At 37.4% G+C, this 12,572-nt stretch overlaps 1 pseudogene; it reads left to right on the top strand.

Moving 5' to 3' along the window:
* Positions 1–3,667: 3,667 nt before the first annotated feature.
* Positions 3,668–12,372, top strand: LOC108980586 (annotated as a pseudogene).
* The last annotated feature ends 200 nt before the right edge of the window (positions 12,373–12,572 follow it).

Here is a 12,572-nt window from a genome sequence, read left to right as displayed (position 1 = left end):
TGGATGTTAAATTAAGTTAAGTTGAGTTGAGATGATAAAATATTGTTAGAATATTATTTTTTAATATTATTATTATTTTAGGATTTGAAAAAGTTAAATTATTTATTATATTTTGTGCTGAAATTTACAAAAATTATAATGATAAATTAAAATGAGTTGAGGTGAGTTTGATAACCAAACGTTATTGATGATAAGGAGAATCTTTTGCCAAAGTTGAGGTGAATATAAATAATAAATGGATTAATTGGAACTAAATTTAATATAATTTCTTCTAGATACTGCAGTCTGCGCACCAACCACGTAGCTAATGCTATCATGACCACTTTATATATTTTAGAATAATGTTATACAGTATATCATTATTATATTTTTATCTTATTATATAAGATGTGATATATTTATTATTATTAGATAATAAAAAATTATTTAATAGTGATAAATATATTACATCATGTATAATGAGATAAAAATAGAATAGTGATGTGGTGTATAGAATTTTCTAATATTTTATTATAAAAAAAACAAAAAGCAAAAAATGAAAATATGAAAGAAGAAGAGGCTGAAACCAAAACCTCCCCCAGCTTTATGCCCTCGACTGAAACCAAAACCTCCACCTGCATCTTTCATTATATTCGACGGAAATAGAAAGTCCCCAGTTCAGGAGTAAACATTTCAGAATTGTTCCTCAGGCAGTCGATGGGAAAGCCGCCATTCGAAGACGACTACCCCCAAATCTCTCTCATTTTCTGCCTTCGACGGAAACGGAAATTGCTGAGGAACATCGTTCATCTGCTTGCACTTAAGAGTAGAAACCAGCTGAGACTTACAGGTTAGATTTCTAGTTCAAAATTATTTTTCTCTTTCATTTATGGGTTTTTTAATCATTAAAACTCTTTTTTAATTTTTTAAAGCTAGTTCTTTCTTCTTCTTCTTCTTCTTCTTCTTTTTTTTTTTTAATTTTTTTTAATTTTTTTTTAATTTTTTAACTTAGTGAAGCTTTCTGATTCGATTAAAGTTTGTTTAGATGTCTATATATTGTTGAAAATCAACCTAAAAGTTGCTAAGTTGGGAGTGTATACAGTTTTAGTTTAACTTTTTTTTTTTTTTTTTTTATAAAAGTTCTCATGCCTCCATGCCTCAATGTTACTAGGCTGAAGCTTTTCAGACTGCCACCTTTTTAATTAATCGCATGCCCACACCTATATTGGACTACAACTTTCCATATGAAAAATTGACGGGCCACCCACCTGATTATCATTTTTTATGTGCATTTGGTTCCGCTTGTTGGCCTAATCTACAGCCATTCAGTATACACAAATTAGATCTCTGGTCCAAAATGTGTGTTTTCATGGGTTACAGTCCAGATCATAGGGGATATTTATGTCTTCATTTGTCAACAGGCAGGACCTACATGTCACGTGATGTGGTCTTCAATGAGTCTGTCTTTCCCTTTACATCTCAGTCCATTTCTTTCCAGGGCCTTACTCTTTCTTCAAACTCGGAAACTATCTCAAGGCCTGTATCCATAATCTCTTCTCATTCCCTATCCCAATCCACAACATCACGGCCCACTAGCCCATTCTCTTCTTCAGATCCATCTTTCTCTCAAACCCTAGCTCCAGAAACAACCTTGTCGCCCTTTTCGACTACTCTCTTGAACTTTAGTCCAGTATCAACTGAGCTTCCTCCCACTCAGATACCTCAGGTCCCTTCTTTGCCGTCGTCTCTTCCATCTATCACATCATGTCATCCTATGACCACCCGCTCGAAATCTCAAATTATTTGCCCCCGAAGATGCAATGACGGGACTATACCATGGCCACCTATGAAACCATCCGTCTCTCTCACCACGACAACTCCTTCTTCACCCGAATCATCCATTCCTGAGGAACCTTCCTCATTTGTAGAAGCTTCTAAATATCATGAATGGCGATTTGCCATGAATGATGAATTCTGAGCTCTACTGCAAAATCAGACATGGGACTTGGTTCCCTCCTCTCCCTCTATCAATATTCTGGGTTCTAAATGGGTCTTAAAGACCAAAAGACGTGCTGATGGATCCTTGGAATGTCGTAAGGCACGACTTGTGGCCAAAGGTTTCCATCATCAGCCAGGTCTGTACTTTACAGAGACCTTTAGCCCTGTGATAAAGCCAGTCACAGTACGCCTTCTCATCTCTATTGCAGTCACCTCAAAATGGCCTCTTCACCAGTTAGATGTCCAAAATGCCTTCCTGCACGGGGACCTTGAAGAAGACGTCTTTATGAGATAGCCACCTGGGTTCATTAATCCAGACTACTCGTCACATGTCTGTAAGTTAAGGAAGCCCATCTATGTTTTGAAACAAGCCACTCGGGCTTGGTTTGCTAAATTGACTGCTAAATTACTTGCTCTTGGCTTTCATGCTTCCCGATCGGACCCTTCTCTATTTATATTTAATAATTCATCTGATTGCATTTATATTTTAGTCTATGTTGATGACATCATTGTCACAGGATCCAACTTCACTCTTATTTCAGATTTTATCTTTGCCTTAGGTCAATTTTTTCCAGTTAAAGATTTAGGGTTCTTACATTTTTTTTCTTGGCATTCAGGTCACAAGGTCACCTACGGGTATTTTTCTCTCACAGTCCAAATACATTTCTGACCTATTGCATCGCACCTATATGCACAATTGTAAACCTGTCTCCACCCCAATGTCATCCTCTGTAAAACTTACAGCTTTTGATAGTTGTACTTTTGAGGACCCTCAGTTATATCAGAGTGTTGTAGGCTCCTTGCAATATCTAGCTTTGATCAGGCCTGACATCTCCTTTGCGGTTAACAAAGTCTGCCAATAAATTCATTGTCTCAGATTACCTCACTGACAGGCTGTGAAGAAGATTCTTAGGTATGTGAAGACTGCATCAAATTTTGGTCTCTTATTCTCTTCCTCTTCATCCCTTAAACTTTTTGCCTACTCCGATGCTGACTGGGCTGGGTGCCTGGATGATCGCAAATCCACTGGTGGTTTTTGTGTATTCTTTGGTAATCATTTAATTTCATGGGGTTAAAAAAAAAAAAGCTACTATTGCTCGTTCTTAACAGAAGCAGAGTACAAATTAGTAGCTAATACCATATGTGAGCTTATTTGGTTACAATCTTTGTTAAAAGAACTTTGTGTCTTTCTAACTGAGTCTCCTACCTTATGGTGTGATGATAACTTGGGAGCAACCTATTTATCTGTTAATCCAATTTCACATGCTCTCACTAAGCATGTAGGACTAGATTATCACTTTGTTCGTGAGCATGTGGCAACTAAGACATTACAAGTTTCCTTCATTTCAAGCCGGGATCAGATTGCAAACATATTAACAAAGCCTCTTTCGTCTACTCGTTTCCATTTGTTACATTCAAGCCTCACACTTTTCACTGTGCTGCCTAAAACATGGGAGGATATTAAGGCAATGCAGCACGTTCCTCTACCACAGCACAACATCACAGAGAATGTTCAGAAAAAATAGTCTGCAGCATCCTTCTAGAACATAGACCTCTAACAGAAAAATATTCTCGTACAACTGTCCATATTTGATTGGTCAATGTCCAGAGTCTATTATGTACTGAGATTATAAATATGTGTATTGTTATGAATGAAGGCAAGGCAGTAATGAGAAACTGAGAACGTTTACTGAGTCTGTCCTGAGTTGCGCATTTCTTCAAACATCTCTCCTTCAACAATTCCTTTCTTTGTTTCAATACTGCTCACATCCGACTTTCAATCTCTCCATTCCTTCCAATCTATATCCATTATATGTATACGTATATTATTGTCTCAATATGACCAGCCCTAGTGTCAGATTTCCGATGGCAACCTTACCCGAACTCGTTGCTCTCTGTTCTCATTCCATCAATTTCAGACCTTCACTCCCAAAGACGATTACTTTATATCGGTCACTTGCCCTATTCGGCAGCCTGAGACCTGGGCCCTTGCCTGGAGTATCTGGCCTCAGGATCCAATTCCCTTCGAACCCATATGTTTCTTCGTTAAGCTCCAGAAACTGGAGGGTTCTTCGCCAAGTGATTGCATTTTTTGTGAAGTTCAGGAAACCTCTCTTGATAGTAAGTTTTTCTTGCCTGAATCTCAGTCCACATTTGAGTTAATGCACTTGATATAGTTAAATTAGAATTTATGGAAGTTATAACTTTCATATTTTGAATGGTGTTGTTAGATTGCTGGATTATGGTAAAGTATGATATATTATGCTGTAGTTGAAGAATAAAACTGACGAAATTCAATATCCTATATGTTATACTTTCTTAACTTTTCCAATTTAATTAATCGTTTATTAACATGATCAATGATATGTGACCAACATGTATAATATTGTACGTGGTTTTGAATCTGTGTTCATGATAATAATAGATTCATCAGATATTATGTTAGATTGAAGCTTTTCAATGTATAAGGATAGTCTATACTATCAAATAGGAGTTTGAAAGTCAACATCTTGCATCATGGTTGGTGATCTTGACGAAGTTGTTTTCTTCATGTTTGGGCTCAGGCATGACCGCTCAAGTCATATTATAACGTGTAATCCCATATTGAGTATGGAAAGATGGTGAATGAAATTTTATATTTCTTGAGAGGGAGAAATTCTTGCCCATTTTGGTAGTTACAATGAGCTCCAACTTTAACATTGACTACATTTTGGAGTATAGGTGCATATGTGACTTGGCTTTCCTTGGATTGTTACAAATGGCGTTAGAGACAGGTTCTAAATAGAAGTGTGAGACTGGAGATATGTCACCTATGATAGAATGACGTAGAGGTTGTCATAGATTTAAGGGGGAAATTATAATATCCCAAATTGAGTATAGAAAGGTGGTGACTTGGATCTCACAATGCTTGGGAGGATGTCGTTACTCTTTATAATAATTTCAAAGGGCTCTAATTGTAACATTAACTAATCATTTTGGAATATTTGCCAATATGTGGCTTGCGCTTTCCATGACTTGTCACATAACATGCCTCAATTTGAAAAGATCCACACATTTGTGCTATATCCTACTAGCTGAATTACTATGATCAACTTGTGCTTTGATGGAGGGGGTTAAAGCAAAGATTAGTCGTGATATTTGGAATCTTCCTTTATAATCCATCCATATTTTCCTTGGCACCTTTCTAACATATCTAATTTCTACCAACTGAAGCTTCTTGTTGGAATAGATCTTTGCCATAATTTTCAACATTGAGACTCAAACTCTCCACTAGTCTAAAAGACAGTTCACACCTAATAAAAAACTTAGCAGCTGACATCCTAGTTTTTCTGCATCATATTTCACAAGTGGACTACACACTCTTCCTCCACATCCCTCTTAACACTAGGGTTTGGCTTTTTCGAACTCCTTTAATTCTAAGAGGGGAAGTTTCACATGCATTTTAGAGGTGGTGTATTATGGATGAAGTGTCATTTTTATAGTAGCAACTGTATATCTTAGCACAATAATTGCATTCAGCTTTTGAGTTATCACAGTCAATAGGTTCCACTCTAGTAAAGTGTTCCCATACCACCGATTGGTATGTGGATGAAGGGGTGTTGTGTATATGTGAATGAAAGGGTTGAAAGACTACCATGCTCCTCCACATCCACTAGAATAGAAGAGTCACCACCAACCCCTTGGATTGTACCAATATTACAACTCATAAAATCTTCTTCCATCTATTATTGAGTAATAAAGACTACCAAATATAGTAGAATAAATATTTAAACAAAGAAAATAAATAATCAAACATAGATAATAAATGGAGTAGAAATCATATATGTTTTGACATAAACAGCTCTCACAAACCTTATGCGGTTATTGGCCATGGTTTATTTCGGGTTGAAACCCGGATAACTGGATTCCAGATCGGGCATGGAAAAAAATTCGATCCGGATGAACAGTTCTATGGCTGCATCTAAGAAGTCATCAGGATCCCTGAGGCTCTCCTATGGCTTCCTTGTGTTGGTTGGCAGATGCTTGGTTCCAGTTTGGACTGTGTATGTTGAGTAATATCAGCAAACGAGAGAGAGAAAATAAGGTCCAACTTGACCCACTGCAGGCCTGGACATGTTTTGGGGAGAGGATGACCTTATCCTAGCTCTCTCTCTTGAAAGAGAGAATTTTTCAAAGGGAGATGACTGCAATTTTTTGTTGGGAATTTAGACCTCCTAAATTCACCCCCTAGGATCCACCCTTTGGTGAAATATGAAGAAAAACAGAGAAATAATAACAACACAAGAATTTACGTGGAAACTCCCAAAATAGGAGAAAAACCACCAGACCCAGAGAAGAAAATACACTATGTGAAAAATTATTACAATCACACAATTTTTCTCCTCACTCCAAATGACACCCACAAAGCTTCCCCACTAGTAAAACTTTAACTCTCACCTCTTTCCTTTTTACAAGAAAAATTAAAAGAGGAATTTTACTAGAGTCACAAGTTACTAAATAAACTTATGATTTGGTGTACCTAACTAAGAGGCTAAGCCTCCCTTTTATAGGCCATGGGGCCTCCTTCTCTTTTTTCTCCCACCGATGTGGGATTCACAAAGGAGCAAACCCATCAATCTCCACCTTGCGACTTTGGCTGATCCCACAGCCACGCTCCACCGCAATGAAGATCTTCATAGCTTCTGCTATCATGCTCCACCATAAAAGCATACCCACTCAGAATAAACCAATTCCAAGCATTTCAATTTCGGCACATGTCGAAAATAACTTTGCTGAAAAATTATGGTGCAACTTCCACGTTTGGCTTTTCTGGAAGTTCATCAGCCATCGACATAAATTTCCACCACACACCCTACATTAATGCCAAACCAATGCTTGTGTGCAAATTTGTGGACCAGCTAACATTAACACATCCTCTATCATGACAACTTTGGGAATTAATGGCATGCCATGAGGATGTACATGTCCCTTTAACAGACATCGTCTTTCATGGAGAGGGACACAACGTTAGTTTCATTATCAGTATCTCCATTTACTGACTTGGAGCCACTTGCCGAACCTGCTCCACCTCTTGGACAATTTTTCTTGACGTGCCCAGATTGTCCACACCCCCAGCAAACTACTTTCATCTTCATGGAGTTCTTCTTCTTCCCATTACCAGCTACTACCACTGCTAAGTTCATAGGTGGACCATTTCTTCCACCACCTAGTCTTCTCTCTTCAGAAAAGAGTTTACTGGTAACCTCTGAAAAAATTATTTTCTCCTTCCCATGTATCAAAATAGGCTTCATATGCTCATAGGAAGATGGAAGAGACCAGATGAGCCTCAAGGCTTGATCCTCATCATCAATTTTAACTCCAATAGATTCTAGCTCAGAGACAATACCATTGAGAACACTTAAATGATCTGAAATAGTCGTACCTTCACTCATATGCAGTGTATGAAACTGCTCCTTTAGGTACACCCGATTTGAGACGCCCTTTGTCTGATACAACTCTTCTAGCTTTTCCCAGAGTTCCTTTGCCGTAGATATTCCATGTATATTTGCAAGAACATTCTTGGCCAAGCACAGACGTATCGCACTTGCTGCTCTCAAATCCAGATCTTCCCAATCTTCATCGCTCATTACAGATCTGCTCTTTGTTTCATCAGTCACGCTAGTATCACTGCTGACTTCAGGGGTTGGTCTGCCCTTCAATGCCTTGTGTAATCCTGATTGAATCAAAACATCCTTGACTTGAACTTGCCACAAGCCAAAATTGATTCTCCCATCAAATTTCTCCACCTCATATCTGATAGAATTTGAAACCTTACTTCCTGACATTGCCTCGATGAATTTTACCGTAGAAATGAATGGTACTCACTAAGTAAGTTCCCAGAAAAGATTATTCTTTTCTAGACAGAACTTCAAGGTTCCCAGGAAAGATTGGAGGGTCACACTGGACCACTTAAATACCAATCTCCTAGACAGAACCTCCTTAGACTGTACGTATCCACACTACCACACCAAAGCTCCACCCACCAAAAAGAACCTAGTGGCTCTGATACCACTTGTTGGGAATTTAGACCTCCTAAATTCACCCCCTAGGATCCACCCTTTGGTGAAATATGAAGAAAAACAGAGAAATAATAACAACACAAGAATTTACGTGGAAACTCCCAAAATAGGAGAAAAAACCACCAGACCCAGAGAAGAAAATACACTATGTGAAAAATTATTACAATCACACAATTTTTCTCCTCACTCCAAATGACACCCACAAAGCTTCCCCACTAGTAAAACTTTAACTCTCACCTCTTTCCTTTTTACAAGAAAAATTAAAAGAGGAATTTTACTAGAGTCACAAGTTACTAAATAAGCTTATGATTTGGTATACCTAACTAAGAGGCTAAGCCTCCCTTTTATAGGCCATGGGGCCTCCTTCTCTTTTTTCTCCCACCGATGTGGGATTCACAAAGGAGCAAACCCATCATTTTTGCCTAGCTTGGAGAGTTGGCGCTTAGAGTTCTGGTGTTTCGTTGATGATCAAATATTAGAGGAGTTGGATGGGATGATCAGGTAGCTTAAATGGGCTGGGTCCCAATGGGTCAGGTGTGTATTATAAGTTTCTTGGGCTTAATCATGGGTCAGACCTATCAAATGGCCAACAAATACAATAAACTCAAAGGGGCTTTGCAGAAGTTCATGGGCTAGTGAGGCCAATAAAATTATTCTCATCGATCCTAGCCTTAACAAAATTGAGCTTGGATGTTACAAAGTTTTCACTTTACACGCTGAGTTTTAAGTTTTGAGTTTGAGTTTTTTATTTTTGTTTTTTTTTTCATGTATTTTTTTAATCATCATAAATATTAAAAAAAATAAAAAATTCATAATAATATTAAAAAATACTTTCTTAATCACTAAATAAAAAAATAAATAAATAAATTCGGGACACTTTTTGAGTCCCGAATTCGGGACCCAAAGCATTTCTCTTTGGTAATTTGCTGCTTCACTCAGTCATCTTCATCTCGCTGCCCCAATTATAGAATTTTGCATGGATACAATCATACAACTGTTGGTAGAGGATCACCAGCTCTGTTTTGTTCTATTGGAGGGAAGGGTCAGTATTCGGACTAGAGACTCAAATTTGATTAATGAGATTATAGAAACTGCAAAAAAAAAAAAAAAAAAAAGAAGTTCTAGTAGTTCCAGGGAATGGAATAATGCCTCATTTGGTTACACAAATAAAATAAAATGAGATGAGAAATTTGTGAACAGTAATGAAATAGTTTGAGTTAAGATTTTTATGGAGTTTTGGGGATAGAAGAGAGAAAAAGTTGAATAAAAAAATTATAAAGTTAAACAGGTTAGAACAATGTTTTGAATACCGTACCGGATGGCGTACCGGTCAAGACACTGGAACGAAATATTTCGGTACCGGTACCATTTCGTGTACCGTTTCGGGATAGTCGATATATGAATAAATTATATATATAAATATATATAACAATTATATTCTAAAATAATAGTTTATATATGAATAAATTATATATAAATACATACATACATATAAATTATAAATAGTCTAATCTAAATTGGGGGTCAAAAAATAAACTTGTAGTTTGAAAAAAAAAAAAAAAAAAAACACAGGCCGAAATATCGGCCGGTACCGGCCGAAATATAGGCCGGAAATTTGAAAATTAGGCCGAAACGGCCGGTATTTTGGCCGGTACGGTATATATCTAGTACCTATACCGGCCGGACGGCCGAAACGAAAAATTTCGGCCGTACCGGCCGGTACGGTACGAAATTAAAAACATTGGGTTAGAATATAATTTTTGTTTTAGAATTTCAAAACGTTGAATTATTTTTTGTTTTGTTTGAAAATTTGGGAAAGTTGTAATGATTAGATGAAAAATTTGAAATTGAAAAATGTTTGTGTTTGAATGATATTTAAATATTGAGATGATATGGAATGAGATAGTTTCAAAGGTTTGTGAAACCAAACGAAATTTTAGTGGTCTTGTACACTAATATACTCAGAGAGAGAGAGAGAGAGAGAGTGAGAGAGAGATTTTATATTGCAGTAATTTGCGGGACTCGGTTGCCACGGGTTCTGACTTGGGATGGGATGATGGTGCTATGGTGGAGGTGTGCGATGTCTTCTTCACAGGTTGGTTGGGTTCGAGGTGTGCTGCCCATTATTATTTCTTAGGCTATTTGGAGGGCTAGATGTGTTTCTCAGATGGAGGGAGTTAATTTTGATTGGAAATGAATTTTGAGAATAGTGAAAGTGAATTTAAGAGATATTTCAAATGAATTGAAGAAATTTAAAATGATGGGTGCTAATGACTTTTCAAATTTGCAAGATCTGAATTGTCCTATGCTCCTGGTTTGTCGGAAATTACCAAGACTAATAGCTTGGAAGCCGTTGGATAGAGGCTTAATTAAACTTAATGTTGATGGTGGATCTTGTGGAAATCCGGGGAGGTCCGGTGGTGGGGGCATACTTCGGGATTCAAGGGGTAAGGTGATAGCTGATTTTGCACACTTTTATGGTCATGCGACAAATACTATTGCCTAGTGTCATGCTCTTCTTGATGGTCTTCGCTTGTGTCAATCTCTTAGATTGAGAGATTTATTAGTGGAATCTGATTCAAGTATTGTGATGGATTGGCTAGCTTCCGGGATATGCAAATTTTGGATTTTTTGGAATTTTTGGGAGGAGATTAAAACTTTAGTCACTTTGCTCAAAATTCGTTTTTGACATAATTTTAGAGAGGCTAACATGACAACAGATTTTTTGGCAAAAGAGGGCACAATGGGTAGAATCGTTGATTTTATACGTGAAGATTTGGTGCAAGGAGGGCTCTGGGGAATTGTTCGACTAGACTTATTAGGTATTCCATATATTCGTCATTAATGTTTCTTTTTTCGAAAAAATGTTGTAATCATGGTTTCCTCCACCTTAGTAAGGGTTTAATAATGAGAGGCTTGACCTCGTTTTTATTAAAGAAAAAAAAAAATTGTGTCTGATACTGTTTGGGAAAAAACCCATTTGTTTCATCTTTTGCTCTCAATGTTTGTTGGGCTTTATATTTACTGCTTCTGCCTCCTTGATTTCTCTTGTATTTGTTATCTTCTTATTCCCTCTTTTATCTTTCCTTTCTACTTTCGATTTGGGGGTACCTTTGCCCAGTCAATTTAATTGCTCTTAGCATCTATGTGCATTCGTATGGAGAATAAAAAAATTTCTTCTAAAAATCTTGATGACTAGGCTGGCGACCAGAGTGGGGTGGTGAAAATAAGGCTGGCCATTTTTGACACGATCTAAAAATCGACGCTAACTTTACGAAATATTAGCAGGTTAGGACTAAGTGGACCTCATTTAATTAAATGGGTAAGGTTGGGTTTGATTCATATACCACCTGAATATGACACGGCATTTAGACTGGCAATTTTTTTCATGAACCATAAATCCGACACGAACTCGACATGAAATTGGTATTTTAGGGTTGAGGGATCTGATCTGTTTAATTAAACGGATCAGGTTGATGTATAACATGAACCGATGTGAACGATTTAAACCCAACACAGCAACAAGAATTGCCAAACCTAGGCAGCAAAATACGAAAACCGGGGTTTTGTTAATAATCTTTGAGAAACATATCTGCTTTAGGAAGCTGACGTGTGGGGCGTAATCTGGACCGAAGCTAAAAGTCTCACTATGCATGTTTAAAGTTTAAACAGCCTCCTCTATCTTTGTAGGGTTCTATTCTGTTAATTGAATTTCAATGTTAACTATCCAGAAATCTTTAGTGCAGATTCTTTTTGTAATTACTGGAATTAATAGACTGGATGGATTTTTAGTTTCTTCCATGAAATGCCCCCAAATGTTTCTTCATGCGGGATTTATATAAGTTGAGTTGACTGATCAGTGTCTTTCAAAACTTCAGTTCCTACCGTGACCGATGCGCTACATGGCAATCACATGATCTCAAGGCTGAAGGGCCTGTTCTGGTTGAGTTTTGGGCTCCATGGTGTGGGCCCTGCCGTATGGTCCATTCAGTAATTGGTGAACTATCAATGCAATATGCTGGGAAGCTCAAATGCTTCAACCTCAATACTGATGATAGTCCTTCAATCGCAACCCAATTCGGAATTCGAAGCATCCCAACAATCATGATTTTCATCAATGGTGAGAAGAAGGATGCCGTGATTGGTGCTGTGACACTAACTGCCAGCATCGAGAAGTTCTTGTAGGACGCGGGTTTGAGAAGTCTCTCTTGATTTTTCTGCATTATTCTTTTGAAAGTCTTTCATACTGTGTTGAATATCTGTCATCTTTTTGTATAATTCTGGAAGCTTCATGTACCAGGTTTTCTTATGACGATGAATATTTCTCTTTTGCAAGGGAAACACCGTAACTTGTTCAATAATATAAATGATTGGTTTTGCTGAAAAATTTTCTCCCCACTAGTGTCAGCTTTGTCAACGTATGGTTTGAAAATTGGAGTTCAAACATTAGAAACTGTTTGGTTCTGTCGCCTCAATCAAACCTGGAACCTTCGAATTTGACTAGTTTTTCACGTGGGTTTGATGAAGTTTGGAATT

The sequence above is a fragment of the Juglans regia genome, chromosome 10 (genome assembly GCF_001411555.2).
Source record: "Juglans regia cultivar Chandler chromosome 10, Walnut 2.0, whole genome shotgun sequence".
Lineage (NCBI taxonomy): Eukaryota > Viridiplantae > Streptophyta > Magnoliopsida > Fagales > Juglandaceae > Juglans > Juglans regia.
Note: the sequence above shows the minus strand (reverse complement) of the source record. Positions and strands in the feature narration are given on the sequence as shown.